At 35.3% G+C, this 24562-nt stretch overlaps 1 long non-coding RNA gene across 1 annotated transcript; it reads left to right on the top strand.

Moving 5' to 3' along the window:
* The first annotated feature begins 1926 nt into the window (after positions 1 to 1926).
* LOC135222305 (uncharacterized) lies at positions 1927 to 12052 on the top strand. The gene is made up of 4 exons (XR_010316277.1): positions 1927 to 2029; positions 7295 to 7373; positions 11335 to 11439; positions 12018 to 12052. It is a non-coding gene; the product is annotated as an uncharacterized LOC135222305 (long non-coding RNA).
* The last annotated feature ends 12510 nt before the right edge of the window (positions 12053 to 24562 follow it).

Below are 24562 nucleotides of genomic sequence, written 5' to 3'. Positions count from 1 at the left end.
TTCCTAGTATGACGTAGGTGGGGTTCCTACGGGGAGAATCCCTACCCTTTAATTGTCACAAATAAATGTACCACCATTTAAGTATTGAGACAGGTATAAGAGAGAGATGTATATAGCCTACACAAAGGTGTGATACCTTCATCTAAAAACCGGTCTCACAATATTGGCCATCTTGGGAACTTTGGAAAGTGTTTATCAATTTAGAATGCCATAAAATTGTGTAAACACATTTCATCTTGGTCTTTCAAGCTTCATTTCTATTGAATAGAGAGAGACACGGAGTCGTTACTCAGTCATTACCGCAGGAAGGAGAGAGAGAGAGAGAGAGAGAGAGAGAGAGAGAGAGAGAGAGAGAGAGAGAGAGAGAGAGAGAGGGCCTTTACCTTTACCTAATTTTCTATTTCATACAGTTTTATTCAGGCTATTTCAAAATGGCAAAGTGTGTGTGTGTGTGTGTGTGTGTTTGTGTTTGTGCGCGTGTGTGTGACCACTTGTATTTACAGGGCTCATTTTCTAAGAGCTGAACCGCCTAATAGTGAATTCGCAACAAGAATATCCGTGAGATTTTTCAAAACATAAAGTCAACCTCGACTTAAGCTAGAATATCCGCGAAACCAAGAATGAATTAATTAATCCCTTTGGAATTACTGAATATAAATGAAATCCAAAAAAATTTACGTATTGATGAACCAACATATATCTCCTTTCTGTAACGGAAACCAGTTTTTTTTTCTCTCTCTCTCCATTCAGGGATAAAAGGGTTTTTCGATAAATGCTAACAGCAGGATAGGAATCATGAGACCCAGTCCTACTCTGAACGACGCGACGTCTGTAGAAGGGAGAGCTAAGGGCCGGTTGGTGAATGATTCAGCAAACTTCAGTGAATGACACAAATCCCGATGCATTATGGTCCAGGGATTAAACAAAATAAATAAATAAATAATAAAAGTAATCCGCTGTGCCTGAAATGTTGGAGAGAGAGAGAGAGAGAGAGAGAGAGAGAGAGAGAGAGAGAGATGTGATGAGAGAGATGAGAGAGAGAGCATTATCGTCAAATGATGTTTAAACGTGTAATTTATAAAACAGTAGCTTTTAAATATATAGATTGACTCGAATGATAGAAATACTTAACATATCTGATATAGTTTCTGGGTGCTTCATACCAATTAAATTTGATTTGATTTCGTGTAATTCAGACTGCCAAGCTGAGCACCGCTAAATATATAATAACCTAACTAGATTAAACATGGTCTTCTCTAAATAGTAATAACACTATATCAAAATTTTCTCCATTTTAGTACTCGAAGTGTTTGCCATTAGAGAAAGGTTAAATACTCTAATAATAACCATTACGTTTTGGAAAGAGAACTGATGCGCTTTCGCTGGCCTTAAACTTATTAGTCTCTACTCGACTCTCTCTCTCTCTCTCTCTCTCTCTCTCTCTCTCTCTCTCTCTCTCTCTCTCTCTCTCTCTCTCTCTCTCTCTGCCTTGGGGCAAACCTAGCTTTAACATTTCGTTGTAATAAGCTAATTCCTTCACTGGTTTGTCTCGTAGAAATATTCGTAATTAATTATACTAAAAACAATCCATCAGTGAATCAGTTTTAGGCTCTAACAAGGTATTTAATTTTCTCCCACACACCAACATTACCCCCCCCCCTTTCTCTCTCTCTCTCTTCTCTCTCTCTCTCTCTCTCTGGCTTCTTGAAACTAATAGTATAAAAATAATCTTTGGAAATATTCTTAATCAGACGATAAACAGAGGAATGAGCGAAGAGAACTTATCGGTATAACGACAACATTCTCTTCTGGTCTTCGATCAATTCGGCACGACGTCATTGCCGAAGTGTCTCTTTGTGGGACAATATAACGACCTAATGATCAAATTCGCTCTAGTTTCCGGTTTGTCTCTCTCCTGCGTTCCACAGATGACAAGGCCACCTACCGTCCTCCGAAAATCAGTTTATTTTTGACTCTGTGAAGTGGGTAAGGTGACTTCTTGGAGCCAGTACTGGGTTTTGTCTATATCGTGAGTTTGAGTATTTGTCTTAAATCTATTAAGTTCTTAATTGCATATCACTTTTAGAAAGTGAATTTTGGAACGTATATTTGGATATTGCGTGATATTTACTCGAGCTACTTGAGGTATGAAAGCTCTTTTCCTTTTGGGATAATGAGTAGGGTTTGTGACAGAGGTAAGCTATTAAATTGTGAACCTCTTTTCGTGCATTACGGCCTTTAAGTGGTTCGATTAATCTTACCGAGTCTTAAATATAAGGAAGTGTCCTAAAATCCCATTGTTTATTAATTGGTACATACCTACTGCATTTTCCTATTCGTAATTACATGTCCATATGTATTAATTAATGACAGTGATATTTGAGTAAATTTTTAATAGCTCTGCCTTGGTCGCTATTCCAGAACCATATATATTAGTTAATGACAGTGTTTTGAAAGGAAATTTTAATAGCTCTGCCTTGTTCGTTATTCCAGAGCCATACGTATTAATGACAGTGATTTATTTCTCTACTTTATTCGTAATTCTAGAACCCGAACCCTATAGTTAACAACAATGAAATGAAAGGATATTTTACTAGGCTGTGCTTTATTCGTAATTCTACAACCCTTTGTAGTTAATAACTGTGATATGGAAGGAAATTTTACTATTTTAACTTCATTCGTAATTCCAGAACACTATATAGTTAATAACAGTGATATGTAATTCCAGTACCCTATAAAGTTAATACCAGTGATATGAGAGGAAATTCTAATAGCTCTTGACTTGTTCGTAATTTCAGAGCCCTATATAGCTTGTAACAGTGATATGTAATTCCAGAACCCTACTTAGCTGTTTTTTTCGTAATTCCAGAACCCTATATAGTAATAAGTGATGAGAGAAATTTTACAATATAGTAAGTGACCTATGAGAGGAAAGAAACTATTAATAGATGAAAGGAAATTTTACATATAGTTAATAAAGTGATATGAGAGGAAATTTTCTGACTAGATCTTGACTTATCGTAATCCAGAACCCTATATAGTTTTCTAAGTGATATTGCAAAGAGAAAATTTTACTAGTTCGGCGGTTCATTCGTAATTCCAGAAAACCTATTTGATGGTCATTTCTACTGCTTCTCAATAGAATTTGTCTTCATTTCTCTAAAGTAAAAGCCTCGTTAATCCTTTTTAATTTCCTTTGACTTAGTTACTGGTATGTGGTCTCGCGTACAACTCAAATAGGCTTTTTCCATTTTGCTCTCGCTTAGTATGTCTTGCCCTGAAAACCTATTCAGGCATGATGGCTACTAGAATGGCGGAGTTTTGTCCCCATTGGCAATCCGTTCGGAGATAATGGCAGGATGGCTACGAGTATAGCTTACGGCACCTTGGATAGGGAGGTATCTTCCTGTCACGCTTTTGTCGTGGGCCCTAGTAATAGTGGATGATAATGTGCAAAACCAACAACTTAATTGGAGGTCACTTTTACGGTTTCTTGTTAGTGTTGCTTGAAGGGTATTTTATTTGGAATTCTGCCGTTTTCACGTTATTTTGATTTTCTTGGTAATTCGCTCATTCTTACATTTAGTATGTGGACTTTTTATAGCCTAATTGACTTCATTCGTTCGTGTTGCCTATAAAGTATCTTAGTCCCTAATTTATGACTTTTAACTTTACTCTAGGAGCCAGTGTGAATCTTTGAATTAAGGGCTTGTAGCACTGTCTTTTTACTTTATCCATTTCGCTGAAACAGTCTGTCGTGCATGGAAAACTGAGATTAATATAAAAGCAATGACTGTCAGTGACTGTCAGTGATGAGATATGACTGCTTTTATTGCCAATCCGATTGGGGTCAAGATATGGTCATGACTATCTTGCAATGAGGTTTCTTGAATTGTCGTGGATCTGCTGTATTAGTATTTCCAGGGCCCGGTACATCAGGGAATGAATATGTACAAATTTTAGTTCTTTTCTTGTATCTATTGCGTATAGGGTATTTATCATCGGAAGAGCCAAACAAGCGCTATAGTAATTTTTATTCCCATTGGGACGTTTCGGCTTTAAAATACGATGCCATTTTCGAACTAAGAAGTAAAACATAAAATCAAATGTAGTGTTTGGTCTAGTGGAACGAGGAAATTTTTCATGAGACGCCGTCAGGAAGTTGAAGTTACAAGTGAAGACCCTGGAAGGTCGCTTGAAGGAAACTTATTTTATCGACTTTTACGTACTGAAAAATGCAGTCAATGGAAATGTTTAGTCTATAGTAACATCACACGGGAAGTGCACAAAAACAAAATTTCTGATTTGGGTGGACGCTATGCGTGAACATCATGTGACCCTTCTAGAAAAGTTTAAATTTATAATTTTCCTTGTTAAGAATTATCCGTAGGAAAATTTATTTTTCAGTCTAAACTTGTGTACTAATCAAGACTTAAATTAAAAATTAAAGATTCCTCTGAATCTCCTGTTTAAGAGATTGAAACAACTGTTCATTTTACCAGTACATTGAACCTTTGCTCTGAGATTTGTAAATACTATTATAATTTTTGAAAATTAACACAAATCTAATAGTTTTCTTCATTGCCTAAATAGCAAACCTGAAAATATAATTACTTTGGATAGGGAAGTTAATGTTATTATATTTTCAGATATTTTCATCGTGTTTAGAGGAAACTCACTTTTTCAGGATTAGGCTTAGTTTTTTTCAGTCACTGTCCTAATATTTCCAAGCTAAATGCTATTAATGCTTTAATCTACGAGCTCGTAACTTATGCTCCCATGTCACTTGTTTCATGAAGAGATGGAGTTCTTAGTTAAACTTTCGCAAATAAGGCTTAACCAACCAATATCAGGCTATTTCTGGAAAAATTAGTCAAATATGCCAGTTATTAACGGTTCCTAAACTTTGGTAAATCCACTAAACTTGAGAGCGAACTGAAATACTGTTTTGTTAGATTTTATCCACCGATTACTTTCAGATTCATTATTCTTAATGATTTTACAATAAAATGCCTACTACTCTTCAAAGACTGCCTGATTATCTGCGTTCTGGTATTGTTTACCATTACACATGCCCCAACTCCCAAGCAACAGTCTTCCATCCGTGAGCACAGCAGTAAAGGCTTGTTTGGTTCTTTCTCATAAAGATCAGATTCCCTAAGAACCAATCGATAGTAATTATTTTGGGTATTTATCATATTTAGGAAAAACCCGTGGTTTTTAAGTTTTGTATCTTGTGAGTTCCCTTTATACGTGTTTTGTATCTTTTAAACAGGAAGTCTCCACCGTGTTAACTAACAGTCATTGCTGAATTGGGAGGGGGAAATCTTGGCAGCCCAATTTCTTTCGTTAGAGGTGGCCCTAAAATAGTAATCTTATTTTCATATACCAAATTTAAAACTTCTCGCTAGAATAGTCTCCCACTTGTTGATGCAGTGCCATTTTTCTATGGAAAGCGCCAAGGATCCTGGAGTTTCTTAGCTGGTAACAATTGTCAACTTAGTTGATGTCAGTGGGGCGGTAGCGATTGCTTGTGCACAAGTGCTCCGGCGTAAAACGCAAGCCGCTGCCGTGTTCCGATTTAGCTGAAACTGAGCTATTGTCGTCTATGGAAAACTCATTAGTTCCAAGCACATTGTTAGTGATCAGGGCAGAAGGCATTACTGCTATTAACATATTGCCAACCCAATAGGAGAAAATGTAGGACAAAGATGTGAATGCAGTTGATGGTATCATAGGAGTGAGGTTTCTTGGGGGACATCATCGGGAAATAGGGAAGTGGCTCAGTCGCTTTCGTTGTTCAATGGCCATATAGGCTACATTAGTGAAGGAAGGTGAATGCAAACTCATTTTTAGCTTCTTTCTAGACTCATCCGAAGGCTTCTTATGTTCCATACACAGATTTTGACGTCCACTAGTGTCCCCTCGTACGTCAAGGTCGTTTTAACTATGTTTACTCCTCTTTTCATGTTAGACCAAATTTCTCGCCCCCTTGTTTCTAGAATGTACAGGACCGTCAGTCCTCCCTCCCTATCCCCCTTTTGGAGCCTTATGCACATTAACTGAGAGCCTTGCCATGCCCTTTTGCCGCCTCCCTCACTCAATTGCTTAATGACAATTAATTACCCACTATAAAACAAATGGGTCTGTACCATTATCTATTCCTCTCTCTAATTCCTTCCTCCCCCCCAACCTCCCTTCCAAACCTTCGTCTTCCTTCAACCTATCCTACACAACCCCCTCTCCCCCAACGTAACGGGTTGTTTATGTGAATGTCGTTCTCTTGGTGAAGTGCCCCAGAATCCTTTTAATTGATTTCTAGTAACGAGCAGATTCGTTGATTCAAGTAAGAGCGGCGAAAGCACTGAAGTGCTAGTGCGTTTTTTTTCCCTCAAGGCTCTATACATTACCGAATGAAAATTATCAAATAAACTAATAATAGAATAAGCTGGATACTGTGATTACAAACGGGGAAGCTACTTCATTCCTGAATATGGAAGTATAGTGGTGTATAATTGTAATTGCAGGCTTCTTCTTAAATATGGAAGCATAGTGGTATTTAATATGTAATTGTTACTTCATTCTCGTGCTGATTCCTGTCTCGAATGGTCATGACCTCAGCGTGGTGAGACAGTGGCAACATGGTTCATCCATGATGGATGTGTGACATCTCCTCGTGCATGATCCATGGTCTAACGGTGACCAAATTCATCTGTGGTGTGTAATATCTTGGTGATCAGAGAGGGTAGTAGACATCTGTTCTTTTTAAAATTCTCTTAAAATTAACCTGAAAATCTTGAAAAAGACTTCAATTTTGCTTAATGATGAATGTGAGGTAGGTGAATGCTAAACAATATTTTCTGTAGACACTATCCTTTAATGATTTGAAGAGTTAATGTAGGTTCATAAAGAAATTAAATTTTCTTCCTAATATATGCCAGTTTATAGAAGATCTTTTCTTGTAAAGAAATGAAAGAAGAATCGGCTGAGAAGTAAAAAGAGTTCAGAATGCTGATGTAGGCGATAATAAACTGTTGAATGACACTGAATAGAGGTTTAAAAAAAAGTATTTAAATTCTGGGGTACTTTGTGTATGAAAGTGGATGAGAAACTAATCATATTCTGAGGAATTAGGGGCATATATTGTCCTCTGTGACTTTGATTGAAATAAAGCTCAAATATTCTCTTAATTCATTAAAAAAAATCAAATTGGTAAGTGTTCCAACAAAAAAAGCTTACTTTAAGAGACACCTGGAAAGAGAGATAAATTAAGATTATTTTCCCTTTGTTGCAGTTAACTGTACTGGATCATCTCGGCAGAGAAGAATAAAATACAGGGTTGAAGTTATCGTTGCGGATTTTGACATTGATTGGTTTGTAAAAGTGCCAGTTTCCGATTTTTTTTATAAAGGAAAAAAAAATTATTTAATCTCGTCGAGGCCAAATAGTTTGCAGAGAGTCATATAGTTTAAGTATCTTATTTCCGTATTAAGTCATTGTTCCTTGAATCTAAACAATTTGAGTCAATGGGTTTATGGTAGACGTAGGTGAAATGTTTGTGTACATATATCATTTTGTTAGTAGTTTAGTGTACATACATTATTTTGTCAGTAGTTAAGCAGTGCTGGTGAAGTGAGCAACAGTGCGAAGCAGTGCTGGTGAAGAGAGTGCGGTAGTGCTGTGTGCTGGTGAAATGAATGCAATAGAACGGCACTAAGCAGTGCTAATGAAGTGAGACGATAGTACGGCACTAAGTGTGGTGAAGAAAGTGCAAATATGACAAATTTCTTCTTTACTCTGTTAGAAACAGAGAATTGACTGTCTTAGTATTTTTTCTTCTGCCCTACCCCGTTAATGCGGTTAACCTAGTCACTAAGGTTAGAAAAATCACGGCGGTGGTGACCTGTCCTTCTTGCAATAAGGATGATAATGAAGGAGATTGGATTGTGTATGTGGTGGTTAGTGTATAAAGGATCTTGGTGAGGTAGTGCTATCTGTGCTGGTGAAGTGACCACAATAGTACGGCACCAAGCAATGCTTGTCAAGTGACTACAATAGTACGGCACTAAGCAGCATGGGTGAAGTGAGTGCAATAGTATGGCACTAATCAGGGCTGGTGAAGAAACTGCAAATATGACTAAAGTTCTTCAATTTATCTTCAACGAGTTCTTTGATTGTTCTTTGTGGAGTTCTTAGATAGTTTTTTCATGAATTTAGGTACCTTATTTCCGGATTAAGTCATTTTGTTCCATTTAATTATCTATTTCCGGAGTCCGTCATTATTCAGGTCATTTAATTTAAAGGTTCATTTAATTTAAATCTTATTTCCGGATTGTCATTAAGTTCATTGTCATTTAATTACCTTTCCTCTTCCAGATTCACTCATTGATTACAGGTTCATTTAATCTAAACTTATATCCAGATAAATATGTTTTCAGATATTCGAATTATTCAATCTCTCGATGATTAGTACTTTGCAAATAGTAAAGTGTATTAAATTATTTGACGTTAAATAATTTGTAGATAGGCAGTTTAAATAATCATTCAATACTAAATAGCTTGCAGATAGTCTGTTTAATCATTTGTTGCTAAATAGTTTTCAGATAGTCAAAAATATTATTTTGGCAAGTTTTTTTTATAGGAAATTATTGAATTGAAATAATTTTAGTCGATGTGTTTATGGTAGACATAGGTGAAATGTTTCTGTACATATATTTTTTTCTTAGTTAAGTGTACATATATTATTTTGTCAATAGTTAAGCAGTGCTGATGAAGTGAGTGCAACAGTGCAAAGCAGTGCTGGTGAATTGAGTGAGGTAGTGCTATTTGTGCTGGAAGTGACTACAACAGAACAGCACTAAGCAGTGCTCGTGAATTGAGGCAATATTGCAGCACTAAGCAGTGTGGTGAACAAAGTGCAAATATGACTTAGTTCTTCGATTGTTCTTCGATTGTTCTTCGATTGTTCTTCGATTGTTCTTCGATGAGTTCTTCGATGAGTTCTTCGATATAGAATTTTTTCATATTTATATATTTTCAGATTAAGTCATTGTTCCATTTAAATATCTTATATCTGGATTCACTCTCCACAGTTCCACATGTCTTAAATTTATAGATGCACATGTAGATTTTGTAATGGTTGAAATTTTAGTGTAAAATTATATTTGTAAGTTAATGGGTGAGGAAGGAAGGGGTTTTCAGATACTACTTTTGGCTAGCTGCCACTTATAGCTGAAGACTTGAACCAAATCAAACTTACTAACAATGGAACAGGCTCTACGAGCATAAGTCGCCTCTTACTTTACTTCCTACTTTTGAACCCCTTTTACTTTCAAGTAAAGAAACCTGGGGTTGGCATTTTTATGGTGTGGAAACCCATATCAATGTTGATTCCGGGAGTCCCTTTCTAGGAAGGGTTCGCCCTTACTAGTTTGGGGCTTGCCTCACGGTTTAGGGTTCCGTGACAGTACTGGGGGTGGGGGAGGGAGGCTTTGACAGGCCGATCTTCCTGGCATTGACGTCCCCTACTGTCTCGACGGTCATGGCCTCAACGCGGTGAGACAGTGGCAACATGGATCATCATGTATGATCTGTGGCTAACTAGTGACCATAACACCACAGGTTCAAGTCTCGGCTCATGAAATTTTGTATTCAAAAAAAATTGTTACAAAATCTAAGCTGCACTAATTTCAATCTATTATCGGTTCAGGTGTCTGAATTTAGATTTCTTCTTTTCAGATTTGAGTCATGAATTTAAATATCTTATTTTCAGATTTGTAGCAGTCGTGAACTTTTAACATCTTTTTTCAGGATGAAGAGCGTACGTGCGGATCGGGCGTGTTTTCGCTTTACTCAATTTGAAACTGAGAATTGACGGTCTAATTTTTTTTTACTCTGCCCTACCCACGTTAATGCGGTTAACCTAGTCACTATAGGTACTAAAATCACTGCGGCGGTGACGTGTCATTCTTGCAATAAGGATGATAATGAAGGAGAATGGTTTAGATGTGTATGCGGTGATTAGCGTATCGCAAAGAATGTGTGTATCTTGGTGAAGGAAGCAAAAAGAATATTTCTGTTGCTATTGAAATGAACTGTATAAATTGTCATGGTCGCAAATATCAAACAGATGGTCATATACTGAACTCAAATGAATGCAAAAAACTTACATTATGAATGGGAAAGGATTGCTGATTATACAGATCATGGCAATGATTGCTTATAGAAAATTAAAATGAGAGTGAATATCCAATCTGTAGGAAATCACACTTCAGATTGGAGACTTGCTAACTGAAAATTTTATGGCCCTTTTTGCCATTGGTGAGACATGGCTGAAAGACATGAAACTGCAATATTGCTGATATGATCCGCCTGCGCATAGCTTCCTTCACTTCCCGAGGGAAGGTTGAGTTTGGTCGACTGCTTGACTGGACTGATAAAATGTCTCCTGCTAGTGTTTTTATCTGCATTGATTTTAATCTAAGGATGGATGATCCAACCAGTGAAGGTGTCAGTGTTTAATGATATGGAAAATCAAACATAAGTGTGGAATTTGCAATGTGATCAAAATACGTCTGATGAATTAAACAAAATTTTATAATGGTGGTCCTGCTGCGAGCACTATGGAAATGGTGGTGGACCTGAATAAGCCTTCAATATCAGTTAGTTTGAAGATAGTCAAATATTTTTTAATCTTCCTAGGCTAAATAATTTGAAGATAGTTAAAACCTGATCACTTCATTAAATAGGTTTTATTTTTACAGCAAATCCTTAAATTATAGAAAACTTAGAGGCAATAAAGGTTAATAGTTTGGGTACAAACTTTATAATATCTCATTGTATGTGTATGTGTTCGAGGCATATGCAGTAATGGTTTTTTTGAATTTAGTGCAATAGTTTGTTGGTTAGCAATAATACAGTTAGATGCTAATGTAGATTTTGTAACTGTTGAAATTTTGGTATGTTCAACTTTTATTAGTCAGGTTAATGGCTGAGGAAGGAAGGGGCTTTCAGGTACTCAGTGTTTGTGGGCAGCTTCTCCAACAAATTTTTTGTTTTTGGTCAGATTTCAAACTTTGTGAACTCCTTAAAAAGAATAAGACTGCAGTAAAATACAAATATAATTATTTTTTACAAATTAATTATTTTTTTATTTAATTCTCTGAAGTGTTAACCTTTAAATAGTCGGTAAACTTAGTTTTGATAATTGGATAATCAATTTCATAATTTGTCATATTTTTGTTAATGAAAAATAGAAATCTAATATTTTTTTTTAACATTTTAAATAGAAATCCTGTATCAGAGCAGCAAATTAATATTTTACTTTTGTTTCAGGATGTACTGGATCATCTCTGCTGCTCAGAAGAAACAAACTGCTAGTCTATGTAGTGCGGGTGTATTATAAAAGTTTGTGAAAAAGTGGTGTCTGTAGATATTTAGGTGAGCATACCATGAAAAGCCTTCCCTTTTTCCTTTAGTGTTAGTCTTTTTTGTACTAGGATGCCTCTAATGTATTGCACTTCTGGGGAACTTTGCCCAGATTGTACTTGTGTATGTAAGTGGATGATATTGATTCATATTCTGAAGAATTAGGGGCACGTGCTGTCCTCTGTGAATTGGGTATTTGATTTTTGTTGGAAGTTTCAGACACATTTGTGTTCAGTCGGAATTCACCCATGGTGAAGTCCTTTAATTAAGAATGAATAGGTTGGTTAAAAATTTATACCAATATGGCAGTAGTAAATTATGAATATATATTTCTTCAAAATAAGGTATATTTCGGGAAGCTCATTCTCCCAAGTATTAATCTTTTGTAGTCTGTAAACTTATTGCAATAACATGGTTATTAACTGGTAAAGAATCTTTGCTTATTAATTACCATTTTATTAAAATAAAGGTCAAATGCTTTCTTAATTCATTAAAAAAAATAAAAAGTGATGTTCCAATGCCAAAAGCCTGTTTTAATGGACACCTGGAGAGAGAACAAAGAAATTAACATTATTTTATCTTTGTTACAGGAAACTGTACTGGATCATCTGACTCTGAAAAACTTAAATACAGGGTTGCAGATTTTGACATGAATGGAGGTTTGTAAAAGAGCTAGTTACAGATTTATTTTATAAAAGAAAAAACTTTCATCTCGTTGAGGCTAAATAGTTAGATTGTCAAAGAAAGTATTTTCTCTTTCAAGGCTAAATAGTTAGCTGATAGTCAAAGAATTTATCTAATCTCTAGGCTGAATAGTTTGGAGATAGTAAAAAAATTAAAGATATTTAAACTCTCGAGGCTAGATAGTTTCAGATAGTCGTAAAATTTACGTTATCTCTCGAGGATAAGTAATTTACAGATAATGGAGGATTTAATCATTCGATGCTAAATAGTTTGTTGATCATTAGTTTCTTTAATCATTCGACACGAACTAGTTTTGCAGATAGTCAGTTTATTTCATCACTTGATGCTAAATATGTGCACAGTCAAAACTATTATTTAGGTAAAGTTTCCTTTTGTCAAATCCTGGAACTGAAATAATTTGAATCTATAGGTTTATGGTAAACGAGGTGAAATATTTGTGTACATATGTTTTTGTGTTGTAGTAGTTAAGCAGTACTGGTGAATAGTGAAATAGTACGAAACAGTGATGAAGTGACTACAATAGTATGGCACTAAAGGCGTGATTGTGAAGAGAGTGCAGTAAGCAGCACGGGTGAAGTGAGTGCAATTGTACGGCACTAATCAGTGCTGGTGAGAAACTGCAAAATAGTTTGCAGAGTCATATAGTTTAAGTATCTTTTATCGTATTAAGTCATTGTTCCTTGAATCTAAACAATTACAGTCAATGGGTTTATGGTAGACGTAGGTGAAATGTTTGTGTACATATATCCATTTTGTTAGTAGTTTAGTGTAAATACATTATTTTGTCAGTAGTTAAGCAGTGGTGGTGAAGTGAGCAACAGTGCGAAGCAGTGCTGGTGAAGAGTGCGGTAGTGCTGTGTGCTGGTGATATGAGTGCTAATGAAGTGAGACGATAGTACGGCACTAAGTGTGGTGAAGAAAGTGCAAATATGACAAATTTCTTCTTTACTCTGTTAGAAACAGAGAATTGACTGTCTTAGTATTTTTCTTCTGCCCTACCCGTTAATGCGGTTAACCTAGTCACTACGGTTACAAAAATCACGGCGGTGGTGACCTGTCCTTCTTGCAATGAGGATGATAATGAAGGAGATTGGTTAGTGTATAAAGGATCTTGGTGAGGTAGTGCTATCTGTGCTGGTGAAGTGACCACAATAGTACGGCACCAAGCAATGCTTGTCAAGTGACTACAATAGTACGGCACTAAGCAGCATGGGTGAAGTGAGTGCAATAGTATGGCACTAATCAGGGCTGGTGAAGAAACTGCAAATATGACTAAAGTTCTTCAATTTATCTTCAACGAGTTCTTTGATTGTTCTTTGTGGAGTTCTTAGATAGTTTTTTCATGAACTTTAGGTACCTTATTTCCGGATTAAGTCATTGTTCCATTTAATTATCTTATTTCCGGAGTCAGTCATTATTCCAGGTTCATTTAATTTAAAGTTCATTTAATTTAAATCTTATTTCCGGATTAAGTCATTGTTCCATTTAATTACCTTCTTTCCAGATTCACTCATTATTACAGGTTCATTTAATCTAAACTTATATCCAGATAAATTAGTTTTCAGATATTCGAATTTATTCAATCTCTCGATGATTAGTACTTTGCAAATAGTAAAAGTGTATTAAATTATTTGACGTTAAATAATTTGTAGATAGGCAGTTTATTTAATCATTCAATACTAAATAGCTTGCAGATAGTCTGTTTAATCATTTGTTGCTAAATAGTTTTCAGATAGTCAAAAATATTATTTTGGCAAGTTTTTTTATAGGAAATTATTGAATTGAAATAATTTTAGTCGATGTGTTTATGGTAGACATAGGTGAAATGTTTCTGTACATATATTTTTTTCTTAGTTAAGTGTACATATATTATTTTGTCAATAGTTAAGCAGTGCTGATGAAGTGAGTGCAACAGTGCAAAGCAGTGCTGGTGAAGTGAGTGAGGTAGTGCTATTTGTGCTGGAAGTGACTACAACAGAACAGCACTAAGCAGTGCTCGTGAATTGAGGCAATATTGCAGCACTAAGCAGTGTGGTGAAGAAAGTGCAAATATGACTTAAAGTTCTTCGATTGTTCTTCGATGAGTTCTTCGATGAGTTCTTCGATATAGAATTTTTTCATATTTATATATTTTCAGATTAAGTCATTGTTCCATTAAATATCTATATCTGGATTCACTCTCCACAGTTCCACATGTCTTAAATTTATAGATGCACATGTAGATTTTGTAATGGTTGAAATTTTAGTGTAAAATTATATTTGTAAGTTAATGCGTGAGGATGGACGGGGTTTTCAGATACTACTTTTGGCTAGCTGCCACTATAGCTGAAGACTTGAACCAAATCAAATTACTACAATGGAACAGGCTCTACGAGCATAAGTCGCCTCTTACTTTACTTCCTACTTTTGAACCCTTTTACTTTCAAGTAAAGAAACTGGGGATGGCATTTTTATGGTGTGGAAACCCCATATCAATGTTGATTCCGGGAGTCCCTTTCTAGGAAGGGTTCGCCCTTACTAGTTTGGGGCTTGCCTCACGGTTTAGGGTTCCGTGACAGTACTGGGGGAGGGGAGGCTTTGACAGGCCGATCCTTCCTTGGCATTGACGTCCCCTACTGTCTCGACGGTCATGGCCTCAACGCGGTGAGACAGTGGCAACATGGATCATCATGTATGATCAGTGGCCTAATAGTGACCATAAACACCACAGGTTCAAGTCTCGGCTCATGAAATTTTGTATTAAAAAATAAGTTACAAAATCTAAGCTGCACGAATTTCAATCTATTATCGGTTCAGGTGTCTTGAATTTAGATTCTTCTTTCAGATTTATGCAGTCATGAATTTAAATATCTTATTTTCAGATTTGTAGCAGTCGTGAACTTTTAACATCTTTTTTCAGGATGAAGAGCGTACGTGCAGATCGGGCGTGTTTTCGCTTTACTCAATTTGAAACTGAGAGCAATTGACGGGTTGGTCTAATTTTTTTTTACTCTAGCCCCACCCATACCCACGTTAATGCGGTTAACCTAGTCACTATAGGTACTAAAAATCACTGCGGCCGGTGGTGACGTGGTCATTCTTGCAATAAGGATGATAATGAAGGAGAATGGTTTAGATGTGTATGCGGTGATTAGCGTATCGCAAAGAATGTGTGTATCTTGGTGAAGGAAGCAAAAAGAATATTTCTGTTGCTATTGAAATGAACTGTATAAATTGTCATGGTCGCAAATATCAAACAGATGGTCATATACTGAACTCAAATGAATGCAAAAACTTACATTATGTAATGGAAAGGATTGCTGATTATACAGATCATGGCAATGATTGCTTATAGAAAATTAAAATGAGAGTGAATATCCAATCTGTAAGAAATCGCACTTCAGATTGGAGACTTGCTAACTGAAAATTTTATGGCCCTTTTTGTGCCATTAGTGAGACATGGCTGAAAGACATGAAACTGCCAATATTGCTGATATGATCCCACCTGCGCATAGCTTCCTTCACTTCCCGAGGGAAGGTTGAGTTTGGTCGACTGCTTGACTGGACTGATAAAATGTCTCCTGCTAGTGTTTTTATCTGCATTGATTTTAATCTAAGGATGGATGATCCAACCAGTGAAGGTGTCAGTGTTTAATGATATGGAAAATCAAACATAAGTGTGGAATTTGCAATGTGATCAAATAAATCTGATGAATAAACAAAATTTTCTTTTATAAAGGTGGTCCTGCTGCAAGCACTATGGAAATGGTGGTGGACCTGAATAAGCCTTCAATATCAGTTAGTTTGAAGATAGTCAAATATTTTTTAATCTTCCTAGGCTAAATAATTTGAAGATAGTTAAAACCTGATCACTTCATTAAATAGGTTTTATTTTTACAGCAAATCCTTAAATTATAGAAAACTTAGAGGCAATAGGTTAATAGTTTGGGTACAAACTTTATAATATCTCATTGTATGTGTAGTGTTAGAGGCTATGCAGTAATGGTTTTTTTGAATTTAGTGCAATAGTTTGTTGGTTAGCAATAATACAGTTAGATGCTAATGTAGATTTTGTAACTGTTGAAATTTTGGTATGTTCAACTTTTTATTAGTCAAGTTAATGGCTGAGGAAGAAAGGGGCTTTCAGGTACTCAGTGTTTGTGGGCAGCTTCTCCAACAAATTTTTTTGTTTTTGGTCAGATTTCAAACTTTGTGATTACTTAAAAAGAATAAGACTGCAGCAAAATACAAATGTAATTATTTTACCAAATGAATTATTTTGATTTAATTCTCTGAAGTGTTAACCGTTAAATAGTCGGTAAACTTAGTTTGATAATTGGATAATCAATTTCATAATTTGTCATATTTTTGTTTAATGAAAATAGAACTCTTAACATTTTAAATAGAAATCCTGTATCAGAGCAGCAAATTAATATTTTACTTTTGTTTCAGGATGTACTGGATCATCTCTGCTGCTCAGAAGAAACAAACTGCTAGTCTATGTAGTGCGGGTGTATTATAAAAGTTTGTGAAAAAGTGGTGTCTGTAGATATTTAGGTGAGCATACCATGAAAAGCCTTCCCTTTTTCCTTTAGTGTTAGTCTTTTTTTGTACTAGGATGCCTCTAATGTATTGCACTTCTGGGGAACTTTGCCCAGATTGTACTTGTGTATGTAAGTGGATGATATTGATTCATATTCTGAAGAATTAGGGGCACGTGCTGTCCTCTGTGAATTGGGTATTTGATTTTTGTTGGAAGTTTCAGACACATTTGTGTTCAGTCGGAATTCACCCATGGTGAAGTCCTTTAAGAATGAATAGGTTGGTTAAAAATTTATACCAATATGGCATCAGTAAATTATGAATATATATATTTCTTCAAAATAAGGTATATTTCGGGAAGCTCATTCTCCCAAGTATTAATCTTTTGTAGTCTGTAAACTTATTGCAATAACATGGTATTAACTGGTAAAGAATCTTATGCTTATTAATTACCATTTTATTAAAATAAAGGTCAAAATACTTTCTTAATTCATTAAAAAAAATAAAAAGTGATGTTCCAATGCCAAAAGCCTGCTTTAATGGACACCTGGAGAGATAACAAATTACATTATTTTATCTTTGTTACAGGAAACTGTACTGGATCATCTTGACTCGGAAAACTTAAATACAGGGTTGCAGATTTTGACATGGATGGAGGTTTGTAAAAGCTAGTTACAGATTTATTTTATAAAAGAAAAAACTTTCATCTCGTTGAGGCTAAATATTTATATTGTCAAAGAAAGTATTTTCTCTTTCAAGGCTAAATAGTTAAGCTGATAGTCAAAAGAATTTATCTAATCTCTAGGCTGAATAGTTTGGAGATAGTAAAAAAACTTAAAGTATATTAAACTCTCGAGGCTAGATAGTTTTCAGATAGTCGTAAAATTTACGTTATCTCTCGAGGATAAGTAATTTACAGATAATGGAGGTTTATAATCATTCGATGCTAAATAGTTTGTGGATCATTAGTTTCTTTAATCATTCGACACGAACTAGTTTGCAGATAGTCAGTTTATTTCATCACTTGATGCTAAATATTGTGCACAGTCAAAACTATTATTTAGGTAAAGTTTCCTTTGTCAAATCCTGGAACTGAAATAATTTGAATCTATAGGTTTATGGTAAACGAGGTGAAATATTTGTGTACATATATTTTTGTGTTAGTAGTTAAGCAGTGCTGGTGAATAGTGAAATAGTACGAAACAGTGATGAAGTGACTACAATAGTATGGCACTAAGCCGTGATTGTGAAGAGAGTGCAGTAAGCAGCACGGGTGAAGTGAGTGCAATTGTACGGCACTAATCAGTGCTGGTGAAGAAACTGCAAATATGACTTATGTTCTTCAATTGTTCTTCAATAAGTTCTTAGATTGTTCTTCGTTGAACTTTGATAGTTCTTTCATGAACTTTTATACCTTATTAACGGATTGTCATTGTTCAATTTAATTATCTTATTTCCAGATTCACTTTTTATTCCAGGTTCATTTAATTTAAATTTTCCGGATAAAATCATTGAGCCATGTATCTTATATCTGGATTCACTCATTATTCCAGGTTCGTATAGTTTAAGTGTCTTATTTCCGAATTGTCATTGTTGCATTTAATTACCTTATTTCCCGTTCCCGATTAATTCAATATTCCAGGTTCATTTAATTTACATAACCTATTTCTAGATAAGCTTGTTTTCAGATTTTTGAATTTATTCAACCTATTGAGGATATCTAGTTTGTAGATAGTAAAAGTATATTTAATCATTTGGCGCTAAATATTTTAATTATCTATTTAATCATTTGATGTTAAATAGTTTGAAGATAGTTAATTTAATTATTCAATGCCAAATAGTTTGCAGATATTCGGTTTATTTAATCATTTGATGCTAAATAGTGTTCAGATAGTAGAAAGTATTATTTTGGTAATTTTATATAGGAAATTATTGAATTTGAAATAATTTGAGTTGATGGGTTTACGGTAGACATAGGTGAAAAGTTTGTGTGAAAAGTTTGTGTACATTTATTGTTAGTAGTTAAGTGTACATACATTATTTTGTCAGTAGTTAAGCAGTGCAGGTGAAGTGAGCAACAGTGCGAAGCAGTGCTGGTGAAGTGAGTGAGGTAGTGCTATTTGTGCTGGAAGTGACTGCAATAGAACAGCACTAAGCAGTGCTCGTGAATTCAAGCAATATTACGGCACTAAGCAGTGTGGTGAAGAAAGTGCAAATATGACTTAAAGTTCCTCGATTGTTCTTCAATTGTTCTTCAATGAGTTCTTCAATTGTTCTTCGATGAGTTCTTCGATATAGAATTTTTTCATATTTATATTTTTTCAGATTTAGTCATTGTTCCATTTAAATATCTTATTTCTGGATTCACTCTTCATGGTTCCATGTCTTAATTTATAGATGCTCATGTAGATTTTGTAACTGTTTGAATTATATTTGTAAGTTAATGGGTGAGGAAGGAAGGGGTTTTCAGATACTACTTTTGGCTAGCTGCCACTTATAGCTGAAGACTTGAACCAAATCAAACTTACTAACAATGGAACGGGCTCTACGAGCATTAGTCGCCTCTCACTTTACTCCCTACTTTTGAACCCCTTTTACTTTCAAGTAAAAAAAGAAACCTGGGGTTGGCATTTTTATGGTGTGGAAACCCATATCAATGTTGATTCCGGGAGTCCCTTTCTAGGAAGGGTTCGCCCTTACTAGTTTGGGGCTTGCCTCACGGTTAGGGTTCCGTGACAGTACTGGGGAGGGGAGGCTTTGACAGGCCGATCCTTCCTTGGCATTGACGTCCCCTACTGTCTCGACGGTCATGGCCTCAACGCGGTGAGACAGTGGCAACATGGATCATAATCATGTATGATCTGTGGCTAACTAGTGACCATAACACCACAGGTTCAAGTCTCGGCTCATGAAATTTTGTATTCAAAGAAGATGCCGTTACAAAATCTAAGCTGCACGAATTTCAATCTATTATCGGTCCAGGTGTCTGAATTTAAATGTCTTCTTTTCAGATTAAATTTATTTTATTTTATTTATTTTTTTTTTTTTTTTTTCTCAAATTTGTAGGAGTCATGAACTTTATCTTTTTTCAGCATGAAGAGCGTACGGTTCGGATCGGGCGTGTTTTCGCTTTACTCAATTTGAAACTCGAGAATTGACGGTCTAATTTTTTTTACTCTGCCCTACCCACGTTAATGCGGTTGATCTAGTCACTGCGGCGGTGACGTGTCATTCTTGCAATAAGGATGATTATGAAGGAGAAGGGTTTAGATGTGTATGTAGTGATGTGTATGTAGTGATGAGTGGATCACAAATGTGTGTATCTTGATGAAGGAAGCAAAAAAGAATATTACTGTTGCTATTGAAATGGAACTGTATAAATTTACATGGTTGCAAATATCAGATGGTCATATACTGAACTCAAAAGAATGCAAAACCTTACATTATGTAATGAAGAGGATTGCTGATTATACAATCGGTAGGGAGTCTAAACACTTCAGATTGGAAACTTGCTAACTGATTTTTATGGCCATTTTTGCCATTGGTGAGACATGGCTTTTGGTCGACTGTTTGACTGGACTGATATATCTCCTGCTAGTGTTTTTATCTGCGTTGATTTTAATCTAAGGATGGATGTCAGTGTTTAATGATATGGAAAATCAAACGTACGTGTGGAATTTACAAAGAGAATTATATAATGGTGGTCCTGCTACGAGCACTTGGTGGACCTGAATAAAGCCTTCAATATCAGTTTGGAGATAGTCAAATATTTTTTAACTCTTCTAGGCAAAAATAATTTGAAGATAGTTAAAACTGATTACTTCATTAAATAGGTTTTATTTTTACAGCAAATCCTGAAATTATAGGAAACTTAGAGGCAATGGGTTAATAGTTTGGGTACAAACTTTATAGTATCTCATTGTATGTGTAGTGTTTGAGGCTATGCAGTACTGGTGTTTTTTTAATTTATTGCAATAGTTTAAGTTGGTTAGCACAATCGAGTACAGATGCTAATGTAGATTTTGTAACTGTGAAGTTTTGGTAGGTTCAACGTTTATTAGTCAGGTTAATGGCTGAGGAAGGAAGGAAGGGGCTTTCAGGTACTTGGTGTTTGTGGGCAGCTTCTCCAACAAATGTTTTTGTTTCTGGTCAGATTTCAACCTTGGTGAACTCATTAAAAAGAATTATAAGGTTCAAATTTATGCCAATACGACTGCAGTAAAATACAAATATAATATTTTACCAAAGGAGTTATTTTGAGCTAATTCTCTGAATTGTTAACTTTAATAGTCGGTAAACTTAGTTTTGTTAATGGATAATAAAAGTCATAATGGTCATATTCTGTTTAATGAAAATAGAACTCTAGTATTTTTTAACATTTTAAACCGAAATCCTGTATCAGAGCAGCAAATTAATTTTTCTTTTGTTTCAGGATGATGTACTGGATCATCAATGCTGCTCAGAAGAAACAAACTGCTTGTCTATGCAGTGCGGGTGTATTACAAATGTTTGTAGAAAAGTGGTGTCTGTAGATATTTAGGTGAGCATACATGAAAAGCCTTCCCATTTCCCTAAGTGTTTTTGTCTTTTTTTAGTAGGATGCCTCTAATGGGCAAGTAGACATAAATCTTTGAGAAAATAATCATCTATTTTAAGGGACAGATTCTAAGATATAACCTATAATGAAACCACCTTAGGAAAGAAAATATGATAAGATGTGAATATGATTTCCTGAAGTTAATAGGATTCCCTTTTGTTTAGTTCTTGTTAACTACAAGTCTCTCTCAATATTACACGAGAAATAGTGAATGTTTAGGAACCTAGATTAAGAGCATAATGACATTCCTTTCAAAAAGAAACTACCCTAAACAGTTTTCCCAACCATTTGTATTCTTTGTTCCGATAGTAGTTCCTTGTTATTATAAGTTTGGTGAAGTAGTGTATGGGAGTCTGCTGGTCTGGAATTAAAAGTGCAGAGATTATATTATTAACATTTGACTGTCATTTTTGACAACGTGAATGTGTTAGCGTTATGAAACTTGGATTAAAATTGCTATTAGAAAATCTGTCGAAACCTAGATAATCCTCCTATTTCGCTTTGTTTCAAATAATGGGAGGCGACGGATAACGTTGACATGTGTTTTATTATTTTCGAAATTACCACCATTTTAAATTGTCATACTGTTATAAATTTCATTCTGTTTGACCGAAAGTATTAAACTAAAGAAAATCGGGATGTTTTAATTTTCCTAGTCTACAAAAATATATTTACAGTTTAAATTTCTGCAGCCCCAGAAATAAAAAAAAAAAAAAAAAAAAAAAAAAAAAAAAAGTGTAAAAGTTTAAAAGGAAACGTTGATCGCGTTTGACTTTCCTCCCCATTTTCATCTCAAGCTTTGTTGTCGCTCTCATCTGTGAGGTTCGCGACAGTTTCATGCTTTGATATCTGGTAAAAAAAAATCTTAGCATCTGTAGCGACACGATTGGTGGGATATAAACTCTAATTTTCTAGGAAAGTGGTGTAGATGCGTTGTCCATTAACGCGTTCATCATTATTCTATAATATCGGTTAACATGAAAAAGCGGCTGTCAAAGATGACGACCTTAGCCTTTTGTCAACATGGCCTACTGCGTACTTCAGTCCGCAGAAGTCTACAAACTCCGACAAGAACATCTGGCAAATATTACCAAATTTGTAAATGGACAACCGTAATTTACGCAAGGTTACTATGACAATTATTTCATGTATTTCATCACTGGTGCGGCATATTTATGCGTCTGCGCAGTGTGAACATACGCCATACTTCAGTTGTTGAGGTAATCTAAAATTTCTAGCCACCTGGGATTATTAAACAATGACATGACTGAATACAGTGAACTACGCATTTACCAAAGGGAAAAACAAACCTCATGAGTCACAGGGATGTGGGGGTTGGAGGTGGGAGACCACACATCCGTAATTCACACGAGAGAAAAATGGAGAGAGAGAGCGCGCATAACGAAACAGGATATAATAATGACTCGATATGAACAGGAAGGTTAAAGGGGCCAGGCAGAGTTTCAATATAAGGAAGTGATTTCACAAGAGAAACGTGACATCATAAACTTGGCTAAGCAACAGATATCCGCTATGACTATACCCTAAAACGACTGCTATTTTAAAGTTAACGCTAAATGAATTCTTTATTCCAAATAACCATGATTCTTGGTTTTGCAAAGACGTTCTATTGTAATTTTCGACTTTCAGTTTTATGCCTATTAACCGCCGATAATAGACCTCGATCATAATTCAAAGCTGTGGGCAAGGTACCATTCAAGTCAAACCTCATGTTACTTTTATCAAGTATTTGAGTGGTGTGCTAAAGTTGGCATTGTCGTCATTTCATGTCACGTGATAAATAAGACTAATAGATTGAGTCCTGCTTATACAAATGAACTGAAGAGTAACTTTCATCAGCCCTTGACAGCAAGGACAAACCATCCGAATGGATAATCTATTCATTTATGAGCATATAAAAAGACAAAAATGATGCTTATATCACATTTGTGTAACGCGGGGGTATTCTTTATTCTTAGCACAAACTGGATTATGGCATACGCTGAAATCATCCGTTTGCAAACCTGTCTTTCACATACGGCAAAAAATACGCTCCCGAAATCTGTAGTCGTACAATGAATTTTAAGTGGAGGGGGGGTGGGGGGGGGTGATACTGAATCTAGGGTTAAAAAAAAATGAAATGGTTGGTTGTGTAATAAGCACATGGAATTATAAATTGTTAAATGAGCGTAGAAACTAAAAACTTTAAAAAATCTAAAAATGCAACTCACAAATTACATGCATGAGTTCTTTCCCATCTCCTTTGCATTCCACTGCCATGACCTTCGTATATTCGGAAACTAGAAGAGACCGGAACGTCTAAGCGTTCAAGTATAATAAGAAAGGTTGCAACATCCTCACAACTGAGAAAATCTCAATTTCTAAATTGAAATCACATTTTGTCTAAGAAGCAAGCGTAGTGAATCTCGGACATATAAATTGCAATTCAGAACGCTAACAGATGCACCAGGACTCGGAAATGAGAAAGGTAGCTGTGTAATCTATCATGCTCAGAAAACACTAGATTTAAGAGATTTCCTTCGTTTGGCAGTGAAAGGGCAAGAAACTTGTACAAAAATAGTATAAATCAATTTTTTTTCACATATCTAGCACAGAATTCTCGAAACATTCGAGAACATAAAAAAATGCTAATTTAAAAATATAGAATACAAGCACTTTAAATACAAGGGTCTGTTTTTTCTTAATAACTTGCTGTCTTCGAATCGCTTTTCATAAAAACAATAGTTTCCACAATTAAACAACCAAACTACTGCTACACCTCTTTACCTGTCATAACTATATTATATTTACTACTACTGGTCACTCGTCGTCTTACCTTCACTTGAGATGGTAATTTTCTTAGCATTGTAGTAGGTTTTCTGTGAATTTTTAAATGTATGTTGGTTATGGGACGAGTCTTTTTATTATGTTTTGTGTATTAATCCTTTTTACAGCCATGATGATGGGGGCTGGACCCCCGAACGTCCTTTTAAATTACCAGAAGACTTCTCCCTTTCATCTTCATAATGATCTGAGGCAAACTTGAAAATATTATGATGAGACAGAAATTAAAAGAATTATGTATCATGTGGTCTATGCAGGAAGTGTACGGAAGTCATGAAGGTAATTGATCTTGCATTAGGGATGACATCTAGCATGACGGCTTGGAAAGTAAATACTTCAATACTTTACCCTGGAAAAAGGCAAAGGGGCATAGGAAGACTTATTAATTCAAGTATATGGTTTTTTAATTGATAAGATTATGATAACTCCAGTTTATTCACTGATCAAGCAACGCTTAATTGCTTAATC

The sequence above is a fragment of the Macrobrachium nipponense genome, chromosome 3, assembly GCF_015104395.2.
Source record: "Macrobrachium nipponense isolate FS-2020 chromosome 3, ASM1510439v2, whole genome shotgun sequence".
Lineage (NCBI taxonomy): Eukaryota > Metazoa > Arthropoda > Malacostraca > Decapoda > Palaemonidae > Macrobrachium > Macrobrachium nipponense.
The sequence above is the reverse complement of the archived record's forward strand: the minus strand, read 5'-3'. Positions and strand labels throughout refer to the sequence as shown.